The sequence below is a fragment of the Pogona vitticeps genome, chromosome 10 (genome assembly GCF_051106095.1).
Source record: "Pogona vitticeps strain Pit_001003342236 chromosome 10, PviZW2.1, whole genome shotgun sequence".
In the NCBI taxonomy this organism is placed as follows: Eukaryota; Metazoa; Chordata; class Lepidosauria; order Squamata; family Agamidae; genus Pogona; species Pogona vitticeps.
The window spans coordinates 11,264,859-11,277,726 of NC_135792.1; the positions used below are offsets into that span (position 1 = coordinate 11,264,859).

General features: G+C 41.7%; 1 protein-coding gene and 1 long non-coding RNA gene across 13 annotated transcripts in view; one reads left to right on the plus strand and one right to left on the minus strand.

Moving 5' to 3' along the window:
- The window catches only part of ZNF536 (zinc finger protein 536), a 699,351-nt gene that overhangs the window by 104,491 nt on the left and 581,992 nt on the right, over window positions 1–12,868 (plus strand). For 5 of the 12 annotated variants that reach the window (XM_078380344.1, XM_072980787.2, XM_078380339.1 and 2 more), the window contains exon 1: window positions 3,300–3,639. The exons of 1 other annotated variant lie outside the window; for it this stretch is intronic. The gene's annotated coding sequence lies outside the window, so the exon portion shown is untranslated. Of the gene's footprint in view, window positions 1–3,299; window positions 3,640–4,406; window positions 4,536–5,626; window positions 5,855–6,943; window positions 7,832–12,868 lie in introns of those variants that run through there. 6 more of the 12 variants (XM_072980788.2, XM_078380340.1, XM_078380341.1 and 3 more) reach the window with 5 other exon arrangements.
- LOC140702207 (uncharacterized) lies at window positions 1,265–4,352 on the minus strand. The gene is made up of 2 exons (XR_012081293.2): window positions 4,171–4,352; window positions 1,265–1,800 (listed from the first exon to the last, which is right to left on the minus strand). It is a non-coding gene; the product is annotated as an uncharacterized LOC140702207 (long non-coding RNA).

Below are 12,868 nucleotides of genomic sequence, written 5' to 3' on the forward strand. Positions count from 1 at the left end.
TTGCTATGCTGCTTAAGTACCAGAGTACTGGTATTATAGGATGGAAGTATCTTTTGGCTAGTGAAGCACATTGATCACCACAAGTGAACAAATGCAGGAACAGGTGATGCCTTTGTTATACTACTAAAAAAATAACAAAACAAAACAGGATTGTATTCCTGCATTGACGGCCTTGTAGGCCTCTTCCAACTTCTCCTTTCTATGACTCTATGAAAACAAAGCAAACAGACCAAAAAACAAGGGTACTTGCCTTTACCAGGATTCAGGATGAATAAGAAGGATCGTAGGCAGGAGTTATTTCTGCCACATTAGCTGTTTTGTTGGATATTCAGTCCTCTTGCTTCTTTAGTTTCTGAGGGTATTTTCAACTGGAAATATATGTTGCTTTAGAGCCCTCTACAGCAATGGTCCCCAACCTTGGGCCTCCAGACGTTCTTAGACTACAACTCCCAGAAGCCTTCACCACCACCACTGCTGGCCAGGATTTCTGGGAGCTGAAGTCCAAGAACATCTGGAGGCCCAAGGTTGGGGACCACTGCTCTACAACACTACACACCTATGACCTAAAAACTTTGAGATTTTAGTATACAGTGGGGGTGATAATTTGTTCCCACATAATGATTTTTTGGAATTCATTCTCTTTACAACATCCTTTCTGTGTGAGAATTTTCTTTCCTAAGGATAGTCTCATTAGCACAAGATCTTCTCTTGAAAAACTACTTATAGGATAATCTTATGAATTTCTATTCAGAAATAAGTTGTATTGAGTCTTATTGGCTTGTGTGTTTAGAATTACTTAGTAAATACCTTTATTTCTGCCTATGAGATGTCACACCATAGGGAAAATAACATCATACTGGAAGTGGCCATCAGAGGCTTGGGGTCCGCCTTGAATTCTTTTCCAGTGGCTCATGCTGCCATATACTTGCCTTCACATCTGTGTCATGCAACTTTTCCTCTATGTTCTTTCTCCTGCTGTGTCATCTTTGGATCAGAGGTGATCTACTGTGCTTTGGCTGTTTTCTCCTATGGAAGGAGAATTTTTATAAGGACCGGTAGCCTCCCAGAAGGCTCGGTTCTGCGTAGCTCAGGAGAGCTAAGAATGGGCTTAGGTTAAAGAAAACAAGTTATAGTTTATTTAGGCAACCTAATTGTCTTAGTGTTTGCATAAATTTAATTTGATGTTATGTATCTTGAATCTTATCTCATGTATCTTGAAATGTCAAACTTGTACTCACTGAAAGTAACTTTGACAAATTCCACTTAGATGTGCTTACAGGTAGCTTTATTGGATAAGCTAAAATATTTTAGAGTAGGGGAAATCTGATTATTACTAATACCAGCTGCCAACTCAAATTTTTGGGAACCCTTCAAGACATAGACCATCAGTTCATTGGAGAAAAAGCATATACAATATCTTCCATGGCAACCACCTGCATCGTCCTATGTAGGAACATCTCAGCCTGGGTGCATGGCATTCAGTACTGGCTGTTGTAAGAGGCAGCATGGCAGTTTACATGGATATCTGATTGATAAAGGTTAAGGTTAATCTCATAGATTGCTTTTCAACTGTTATCTGTTACTCAAGAAAGTAATTAGGGTTTTTAATGGGTGTTGAAGGTGTATAAAATAAAGTAGTTTTGTGATGGTGTAAATGGGACTGGGAAGGGTTAAAAGGCAAGATCTATTTCCCCTTTGTCTTGTTCAAAAAGTGCCTTTTACAAAGTCCATATGGCAACTTCCTTTCGACCTGCTTTTCCATCTTCATCTCTTTGAAAAGGCTCTCACTGAATTACTTGACTTAAAATAACAAATTCAAAAGAAGAGAGAATATAATCAGTTGATCCACAAAGAACTGAAATAACGATCATCTCCACTGCTCCAGTTATCATTCCCATAGTGATAGTGATATTATTGATGTGAATGCCATGCTAATTTCTATAGGAAAAAAAGTATATTTTGGTATTTCTTCAAAGAGAATTTCAGACATAATAAATTGCAAAGTGCAGAATGAATTCCTAAACTTTGGAGTGTAAGAACGAAAACTCTCCTCTTTACCACCCACTTTTTAATTAATTCTGAAGGACTATTTATAAACTTCTTTAAAAAAAAATATCTGGAGAAGAGTAGAGAAAAACTTTAAAGAAATATTTTGGAAGTCTCCACTTTTTCACTCTCGTATAAAAAGTTGCCCCATTCTTAAGAACAAAAAACGTTTCTACAGTAGTGGAAACCCTAAAGCTTTGATCTAAATTTGTATGGAGGGTGGATAAGAACTTTTAGGAGAGATCATTAACAAGCATATACACAGACACATACATGCACAGTAACACAAATCACTTATTTCCCCCAGGAACTGGCAGAAATTTCAACTTTTTCTTGCACTACATAGAATTCTGCATTTGTGCCAGAAGATTTCTCCTTCTGGTTGTGTTTGTGTTGTGTTTTTAAATGGTGTAAACTGATTTAAAATGTATGCCAGTCATCTTCAGGGAACTCATTTCAGTTGAGATGAAACTAGTGCTACCTGAATCAATGTTTTAAGTGTCCCTGTGGCTCGGCATTTTGAATAATCAATCTGTCTCCATCTCTTCTTAATCATGCGCATCACAGTCTCTCTTTATTTGTCAGCTCTTTGGATTCTGCTTTTCTCTCTTCCCCCCACCCTCCCATCCCTATTAACATGCCCCTAATGTCGTGGGCTAGCTTTTCTCTTTACAAGAAGCTGGTGTATTTTGATACTTTTTATTATGACTAAATCTCTTTTTTTCCCATAATTACCCCACAATCATTATATAATCCCATCACAAAGAGTCTATTGAGGCACCATGCTTTTGTCAACTATGGGACACAGAATCCATAATTGCATTATTCAGCTTTCCCCCCCCCAGCCCATTTTAACCCCTTTCTGCTCCCCTCCTCTCTCCTATTACTTTATTAGCCACATCTAACCTATTCCCCAATTTCCCACCTTCTTTTCCTTGGTGGCATATTATTATTTTTTTAAACCTTCCTCTGCAGATAAACCTTCTTAAAGTTGTTTTTCTTAAAGTTATTTGCCTGATAATAAACTATATCCGACCCGGGGACCAAAAAAAAAAAAAAAAAAAAAAAAAAAAAAATCTGTTTTAAATCTGTATCTATATATTTCCTGATTATTCCAGACCCATAAGGCAGAGAACCTCCCTGGCGTTTTTTCTTTCGTTCGTTCCCCCTTTTTTTCCCTCCTCTGGAAGTTTAATTACCGTATGCTAATTTCCTTGCCTACTACGTGATTAATTAAAATCATATTTTCATAATCATTTGGCACTAGTATTGTCTTCGTACCATCATGATCTTCTCTCTCTCTCCTCCCCCCCTCCCCTAAATAGTGTATGTAAATAAAGTCAGCCTTAATGGAAAGCATCAAAATGCAACGCTGAAGACCTTTCTGTGTTTGCATGCGTGCGATTGGCAACATAACTGCTTATTTACATTAAATACGCCACAAGGTTACAGTGCAGATCAACGTCACTTTATCGTTGATTACTTCTCTTAAGCGCTGGCGCTTCTTGGACTGATGCTGCGCGATCCAGCCGGCCACCAAGCTTTCCCCAGGAGTTTTTCAAAGAATCAGACTTGAAATAGTTTCCAGAGCAGGTAAGAAGCGATGCTTAAATACTCGCCCCCCCCTTTCCCCTCCTCGCTCGCTCTCTCGCTCGCCCCCCCCCCGCTTTTTTTTTTTTCCTCCCTAAATGGGGAAGAGATCTTCGGATTTGTTTAGGGAAAAAAATGACAGCCAAAGGAGGGGTGAGGTTTGATCTGTGCTTGAATCCGAAACAGCGGCGGATGGGGTGGCTGGTGAAGCGGGGGGGGGGGGGGGGAAGGAAGAGAAATCTTAAGAGGAATAGCTGGGATTTAATAAGTGTGTTTACACGGGCTCAAGGTCATGCCCAAAACTGCTCCGTGTTAAATGCTTTCCTCCAACCTCTGAGTTGCTTAGATAGAACGGGAGCGAAAGGGGGGATAAAAATGGACGATCGCAGCCCATTCTTTTGTAGATTATTATATCAAGGGTTCCAGCATTTGGCTCATCAAAGCTAAATGCCGCAAGACCTATCTAGTTGCTGTGAATTATGCCAAGACGACAATGGAGTGCCTTTTTTTAATGGTACAATGCATTTCACCTACCAGATAGGGGGAGTCCAAGCTCAGAGCCGGGAATGTCTTGCGCTGTTGCCTGATCGCTATCAAGGAAAGGAAGGGGGGGGGGTCTCCTGTAAAAAAAAAAGCGACATATGAAAATAAAACACCCCCCCTCCCCCGTCCTTGGGATGGCTCGCCAAGATTTCGGAGAGGCGGCCAGAGTGGCCGATGGGGAGAGTTCCCCTTGGTCACTTTCTCTCTCTCTCTCCCCCCCCTTTCCCAGCCCGAGCAAATGATCAAGTCAATCATGTGGGGATATGCTTCATTATTCATTGAACACAATTTTTTTACAACGCTTCGTTTACGTGCAGGAGTTTCTCCTCCGCTTTGCTTTAAAACAAATCGGGAAGGTAAGGAAAGACAAAAGGGACGCCAATTTCTCTCTTCCTCCCCCCCCCCTCTACCCCAGCCCGCTCCCAAATAATTATTTTCGGAGGAAAAGAGAGAGAGAGAGAAGAAGGGGGGGGGGATCGGAGTTTTTTTGTGTTTTGTTTTTTAAGCACGGGCGCGCACCCCCTAGACGTTGCCAAAGTCAGTTTGGAGTAATGTTTTTTTTTTCCTTTAACCCCCCTCTTTTTTTTTGCATAATCTCAACGGGGCCTGCGTGATTAAAAAAAATACAGTATAATTAAATATCCATAGCAGTGACGTTTGCAAGCAAAGGCTGTCAGGGGAAAAAAGAATGAAAGGAGCAAAGGAGCCATTGCATGGCGCTATAGAACTTAGCCTGGAGGAGAGGGAGGGAGGGAGAGAAAGGAAGCCGGCGCTTTTGCTTGGTCCTTTTTAAAATCCGCTACTTTCGCGGGCGGGGGGGGAGGAAGAGAGCGAGAGAGCTAGAAAAGAAAGCACTTTTATCCGGCTTTTAATAACGCGTCCGGAGAATTTAGAAGAACTCCGATCGCGCCCGTTCTGACCGAAGCTCTTAAGTTGCGCGGAAACTTTCTTTAGGATACTATATATGTATGTATCTATACGCGCGCGCACACATTAAGGAATTGGTGTAATGCAAAGTTTTGTAGAAGCGACTTCTCCTCCCCACCCGCTGCCCACGGAGCTGTGATGTGAGCTCTCCTCTCTTGTGTTCCCCCCCCTCCAGTGCCAGAGTGCAGTGATATGATCCATCCAAAGGCAAAGTTCCCCCCCCTTTTTTTTTTTGGCGCCCGGGAAGGGGGGGCATCTCCCAATTAATTGCTCGCGAAAAGTTTTTTAGCTTCCATCGCGCCTCGCGTGTGTCCAAAAAAATGTAAAAAAATAAATACCCAACTTCGGCCGCGGTCTCTCTCTCTCTCTCTCTCTCTCTCTCGCTTTTCAAGAGCGAGCCCTGCCATTTTGTGCTCTTGTCTAATCGACCTCTTATTATGAATAAGCGCGTCCGGGCTTAATGCTTTGGAGGTAACGTTATGGCATTCGCGCCGGCGGAAGAGGGGCGCGCCGGCGGAGCGGGAGCGCGGAGCGGGAGCTGGGGGGGGGTCCAGCGCTTTGCACTTGTATTTCCGAGCAGTTTCCGAGCTTTTTGGCAAAAGTAGAAGGGGGGTGCCGGCGGAAAACAGTGGGAGGCAGGAGCAGGCAAGGAGATTTCTCCCTCCCCCCCCCCCCACCAGAAGCAGGACGCAAAGCACCTGCCAGGCAGAAATCCGGGGCATTTGGAAGACACGACCTCGAGTAACAGGTTAAAACGGAAATTTACATGGAGCGGGGAAAAAGGGGGCGAGGGCTGCCAGCGGGCGATCCTGAGCCGCCCCGATCTTGTCTTGTTAGGGCGGGAGGGAGATTTTTTATTGGGGGGCGCGCTTGGGAAAGTAGTTTAAGGGAAAGGGGAGGACGACGAGGACGTTGCCTTGACCTCTGGGGCCTTTTTGTGTCTCCCCCTCCCCAGCTGTGATGACAGGAAAACAGCGGCAGGCTCCCCCCCCCTCTCGGAAAGGATTTATGGTCTCAACAGAACTGAAAAAGTTTTATTTACGAAAAGGAAAATGAGATGGTCAAGCAGGGATGGGGGGTGGGGGAAAAAAAAGAAGCTAGCCCTGAACAGGGTCATCTGCTGCCATGTTACCCGTGTTTAATAATATCGAGAGCATTAACAAGCCGGATGATGGAAAACTTTTAAAGAGCAAGTCCTGCCGATGTGCGGGCACTCGCTTTGGAGTCCTGGAGTGGGGGGATCGCCCCGTGCTTCCCTTTCCCTTTTTTTTTTTCAAAGTTGGAAACCAGACTTCAGGGATTACCGAAGGCTCCAAATTAGTGATTTAGATCGGCGTGGGGGCGAAGAGAGAGAGAGAGGAGAGACTCTCACGGTGACCTTAACATTTGTTTTGGTAGGTCCTGGGACTGCCCGAAACCTGGGGAGGAAGGGTAGCCATCCCGCCGTGGGGGAAAAAAAGCGCATCCGTGGGGATCGGGGCTTTTGGGGGTGCGTGGGTGCTGCTGTTGTGGCAGAGAAGGGCCCCTGTTGTTGCTTTAGCAGCTAATTGTCGCGTCCATCCTTGCGCCTAGGCGGAGACGCGAGTTGTCAGAGCCCTTCGATTTCACTTTAGCGTGGGAGCTGGGGATGGAGAGGGGAAGTTTCCCTCGTTTTCCCCAAAAATTCAGGCTTAAGCAGTGGAGTAAACAAGGCACAGCAGAGAAAGAGGCGGCTGCGGGGAGGAGGCGATCTCGGGCACTCGGTGCGCAAAGAAGGAGAACGCTGGAGAAGCAGGCATGTCTCTCTCTGGTCGGGCAGCGTTAACATGGGATCTACTTTTAAAGCTCTCTCTCTGGGTTTTTTTTTTCCGCCGCCTCTCTCTCTCTCTTCCCCCCCCCTCTCCCTTCTGTGCAGTTTAAAATAATTCCAACAGGGGCCGTCTTTGCTGAGCGGATCTGCTTTGGCTGATACGGAGAGGCGCGGTGCCTTCTTCCTATTTGTGTGCGTAAAAGCGAGCGAGCGAGCGCAGGGAGGGGAGCTTATTTTAAGTGTCATAATTAAGTTTCGGAGCCTTGTTTGGGCTCATTGAGGGCTGAAAATAAGGAAGGCTGGCTGCATTTAGCTCTTCCTTTTTTTTACCCTTTATTTTTTTCTTCTTCTTCTGAAAGGGGCTGGCTGAACGCCTTTTGCACATTTCAAGCTGGGAGAAGAATGTTTTCCTTCCTAGTTTAATATTAGCAACTATATTTTTACCGGTTTCCACCGGATTAGATTATTTCTATGGAAAATATCCCACCCCCTCCCCTCTCTTCTTTTCAATCACTCAGATCTTTGTTCGTTTTTCACTGACTTCGGAAGTGTGCTAAATAAGGGGGGTAGCCAACCCCCCCTCCATCTCTTTTCCTCCTGGTTTGTTGTTGAAATAGTAAACCTGCATGAGAGTGTGGGTGGAGGTGGTGGACATTTACAGCTTTAATTAACTTCAAGATGCTTCAACAAGGACCAAAGCATTCGGGTGACGTTGCTTCATAAATCTGTCCTGTCCAGGGTGTTGGATAGAAGTATTTCTATTATCAGCATCTGATTGAATATTCACTACCTATCTGGGAGCAGATTTGCATAATTTGGATTTTTTTTTCCCAATGAAAGAAACTTATTTGCAAACCAAACCAAAACCTCTAGAAGTCCCTCAAACCCAGCTGCTTCAGTCTTCATGATTATACAGGGCTCAAACATAACTGAAAAGTAAGTGACCTGCAAAAGTACATCAATAGGTCGAGCAAATAAAAGACAGAGAGATTTGGAAGGGATCTGCAATTCACTTGGTTGTTTCTCAATCGTAGATTTTTTTTTAAAGCTTTGGGGGTTGTAGGTTTTTTTGGCTTTTTTTTTTTTTGCTCTCCCCCCTTTTAATGCATGGATACCTGTTGTGATATATTGGGAGTGTTTGTGTGTAAAGAGAATAAAATGCCTGACGAAATTGTAATTTTGAAGGATTGGTGCTATATATAGTTTCTGCTGTTGCAGAGGCTGACGAGTATTGCTTTGAATCTTTGTCATCTTTGAACAGTTCACAAGAAGCTGAGTTGCTCAAAGGTCTGTGTAGCTGTATGTCTGTAGAGTTATGTGATCATCTGTATGATTTTATATGTAAAGTCAGAGTTGCATAGCAGTTTTTCAGAAATGTGAAGAGCTGATTTATAATTGTATGTTTTTTTTTTTGTCACCTAGCCCTTTAACGATAGTCAAGAGTGAAGACCACTAGAGTAAAGAGAAATGTCTGAAATTGTGATGGATGTTTGTGGATAGGTGACAGTCCTTCCAAATGAAGTGACTGGCTGTAAACTCTGTTGGTTTCTCTAAATGAGGATTGTTAGCAAGGACTAAAGACTACATAAAAATAATAACAGTGATCCGCTGAGACTCTTTTAGAAACAGTCTTTAAAAGCTTTACAGAGCCTCCTCAAATGAAAGCAGGTTCCGAAGCAATTGTTACTGCGGATCAAAAGTGCTAAACTGGGCAAGTGTTGGGCTGTTGCGTGTCCCTCGCTGCTGAAGGCTGTTTAGTTATGATGTCATTCTGATAGTGGAGAGTGTATGTCTCCAGATTCTACCATTAAACGCTTGGCCGATCTGCCTGATAATGATAGCATTGACATGTCTGCTCTTTGACAATTGCAAGCCTTATGCGCCCTATGAATTAACTTCTTTCTCCCATGAAGAGAGAGCTCTCCAGCTTTAAAATTCACAAATGTAACACTACTTTTGCTGGCAGATGTTGAGGCTTCTTGTGGCATTTTAACAAAATATCTGCTTTTAAATACTGTTCCCATTAAAACCAACAAAAATAAAAGTATGAAGTACTTCTGAGTATGCTAAGTTCACGTTAGTTTCAAGTTCCTTTTAGGGGTACCTGGTGTAATAGCAGTTGGGACCTAAGGGATATAAATAGAATAAATAAATAAATAAATAAACAATTTTTCATTTAATGGGTAATCATCATTTTCAGCTTAGACAATTTCCGATGAAATTTGAACAACTTCAGCTGAATGCACCTCTTAAGTATTTGTTTTCTGTTGCTAGTCTTTTGGTGTATATTTTGTTCCTTTAAATGCAATGGTCCTAAACAAGATATCACCAGATAACTGGAAATGTAAATCTATTGCAACCTACCACATCCCTTTAAAGTTAGTTGTCCGTTATACCTTAACGTTTCAAAGAAAATCAGTTGTAGTTTAAATTCTGATTTCTGTTGCCTTTTCCTCCACTGCATGGAATGTTTATAGATACAATATATGTTCTATTTTCAGGTATTAATTCAGGTTTTTAATGATAAGTAGTCGTGGTTTTAAATTGAATCAAGTAATTTCAGTGTTTTGGGTTTATTTAAAAACTCTTTGGATGGTAGTGTTCTGTGGTACCAAACACTTTTACCTTTGAAACATCTTTCTGCTTCTGGTAGACTTCCCAAAATCCTATTGATACGCTGAAATTATTTCTGTCTAAAAAAGGCAACATCCCGTCAGGAATTTTAATTCGCAGAGTAAGAGTTCTTTTAAGTACATTTGTGGCAGCTGTATCCACTAGTGGGATGGAAAAGGTCTTGTTTTTCAGGATGCTTAACTTCTTAGCACTCGTCCCCAGCAGAAACTTGCTAACAGTTGTCTTCACTAGAGATCTAATGAAATGCTGTTGAATCTGCATATATGCTAAATGCCATGACATAACTCAGACGGGTAGTGAGAAATGTACAAGTTGCAGCATCAGTATCATTGCTCTAGCTTGCGGCAATGCTGAGATCAGAAACTGCTGGATATTCGGGAAAGGAAGATGACACATTAGCCTGCTGACATATCACAGGAGCTTAAGGTGACCAGGCACATGTACATAAGAATAGGTGTATAAAATCCGCCAGTGCATTAACATGAGCTATATTTTCCCCCTAAACAACCCCAAGTTTTTCTCAAGTGAACGCAAAATAATTGCTCCCCTGCTCTCCACCCGCTCCCTATTACCCTTCTGCGAATGTTGCCTTTTGCTTAAAATGTGCTGTGGATTGTACACAGGTGTCTGTGGAGTGCTTCCTAGATAAAAGCTCTGAGTTGAATTTATATGAACTTTATAAAAAGGAAGATCCAAATTGAAGCTCAAATTATTTTCAGCTTTGAATAAGGAGTACTTTTTATTTAAAGAAAAGCCCACGATCTATCTGATTTTATATTGTTTAAATTAAAAAAAAAAAAAAACCAACCACCCGGCTTCATAGGTTCTTTCTGGTTTCCGAACACATATGCATAGAATTAGTATTAAGGCTGTAAACAGACTATATTTTGAATTACATTTCACTTTAAAAAAAGAGCTTTGTTTACATCTTGCAGTTTATTTCTTAAGTCCTTTCAGGCCGTGTTTAAGAAATTTTTCATCAAAGAGTAAAATTGAAACATGTCTGTGGAATACTGAGATTGTTCTAACAAAAATCTCTTTAGGACTATCTATTAGCTACTCAAAACTTTCCAAAGAAGAACCAATTGGTACATTTTGAAGTAATGGATTTATGTGAAATGCGTAAGTTTACGGAAGGCAGAAATCACTTTAAGTTACAAGTTTTCCAGTTTTGTGAAATAAGTGTGTCCAGAAACAAAAAACCCAACTTTTTAAAAAATGCGAATGTACAAATGAGAATCAAGCCTTCATCACAAACCTGTTATGTTCCCGGGTATGTTTGATGGTCATCTTGGAACGAATTGATGCCATCTCTCCACTCCTTATGTCTCAGTGGAATAAATAACATGCTAGAGCATTTCTATAAGGATAGAAATTGGCAGAGTTAGCTGCAGGATACGAAATATCTACTGTACTTCATTTCTCCCACTGAGAAGTGGTAAAGCTTATAAAGCATCTTTTGGTTCAGGTAAGAAAATGTTCTACCACATTTCATTGTGATGCTATTTCAGTGGCTGATCAGAGGACTCTTAGAAGAGGGCTTACATGCAACCTGATGATCGTGATAGGGAAAGACCTTTGGATTTTCGTATTCAGCATCTTTGTTTCATGAATAACCAAATCATCCACAGGGATTACCATCAGAGAGCCAGCTCCAAATCTACCTCAACTCATGAGGTAATGATGCTGTGCATGTTTACGCAGAAGTAAAAGTTCTGTTGTTTTCGATGTGGGGTTTTTTAATCCCCATAAAGTGCCTAAGACTGAGACTAAATTATCTTTGCTGATTTTTTAAAAATTGCCTTTTGGAAGGTGATGCTTCTTAAGTCAGGCTAGATCAGATAGGTTTTGCCATATTATGACTGTGGTTGAAATACAGATCAAGAACATAAAGGAAAATGCAGCCCAGTAGTTTCAGAATCTGACCCCTTGAATTGCCCCGAGTATAGTAGCATTCATTCAGAGCCTTGCTACCAAAGAAAGACTTAGAATGTTTGGGGGTTTTGTCCAGAAAAGGGGATAGTATTGTAAAAGCCATATCGTTCCCCATTGTGCTAGATCGTTGTGACAGAAAAGGCTATCGAGACTGCCTTGGCAAGTATTAATAATGGTTAACAGCATGGTTGCTGATTTGCAGGTTCAGAGCCAAGTAGATGTACAAAGAAAATAATTATTTTTGAAGTTGTCTCTCATATTTGTCCATGGCTGTATTTGAAGCCAACGAGGGGGAAAATAAAGATGCATGAATAAGTTTTGACACTCGGTCCCATCTCCGAAAACGTGAATTGAATATGGAGCCATTCTGCGGAATATATTTGGACGTCTGGGAATGGAAGGTGTCCATGATAAAACGCCACTTCAGGATCCTTCACTGGTATTTCTGTTCTTCAAGGCAGAAAAATGAAAAACTGGGAAAATGGGTACTGTTGCCAGAATTTTTGAAGAAATCAGTTTTGGAAGATCGAGACTTCCAGACTCTCTCTCTCTCTCTCTCACACACGCACACGCACACGCACACGCACACGCACACACACACACACACACACGGTATGTAATATTACAATGGCTGGAATCCAGTCAGACAGTTGGACATGTGTAATGGGATTTGTGTTTTCACTCCCTCTGAAATGCTGGTCCATAAAGTCATCTCACAGATTGCTGTGAAGACTTATCAATTTCAGAATTGTGCCATGATAAGTTGGAGCTTGCGTGTGAAAAGCATAAGTTTCAATTTTCTGTGTACTCATTACATGGTTCTCCAGACTTGGTCATCACCAGTTAAAGTTATGTGTTTATGCCTATTTGTTGTGTCTGTTTATCAGTGGCATTTACATTGTCATTTTGGCTTCAGAAAATGGTGTGTGTGTGTGTGTGTGTGTGTGTGTGAGTGATATTCAACAGACTTTTAAAAAAAGGGATCTACTGTTGATGGAGGTAGCACCAGAGTTTCAATGAAACAATTTAATGGCACGCAAACTGAGTAGTCGAAAAAGCAATGAGAATAACAAAATCATGTTTTTGTAAAATGTTGAAGAAACAGTACCTACTATGAAAATAAAGCAAAGCGAAGTGCTGCTAAAAAACCATTTGTTTTAGTGAGAGTGAATCGAGCAGATCCTTTGGTTTGTCACTGGAATTAATGGGACTTAAAGAGCTGAATTTTGGCATAATTGTCCCCTGTCCCTAGTTTTCACTTTGCTATAGCGCTGTCAAAGATACTTATGCTTTCTCTCCAAATTTACTGTTATTGGAGAGATCCCTCTTGCATGCCATGAGACGCAAAACGTGGGTGAACCTGACTGTGGAAAGAATCAGTCGTTTCCATGCCCTCCTTTTTTG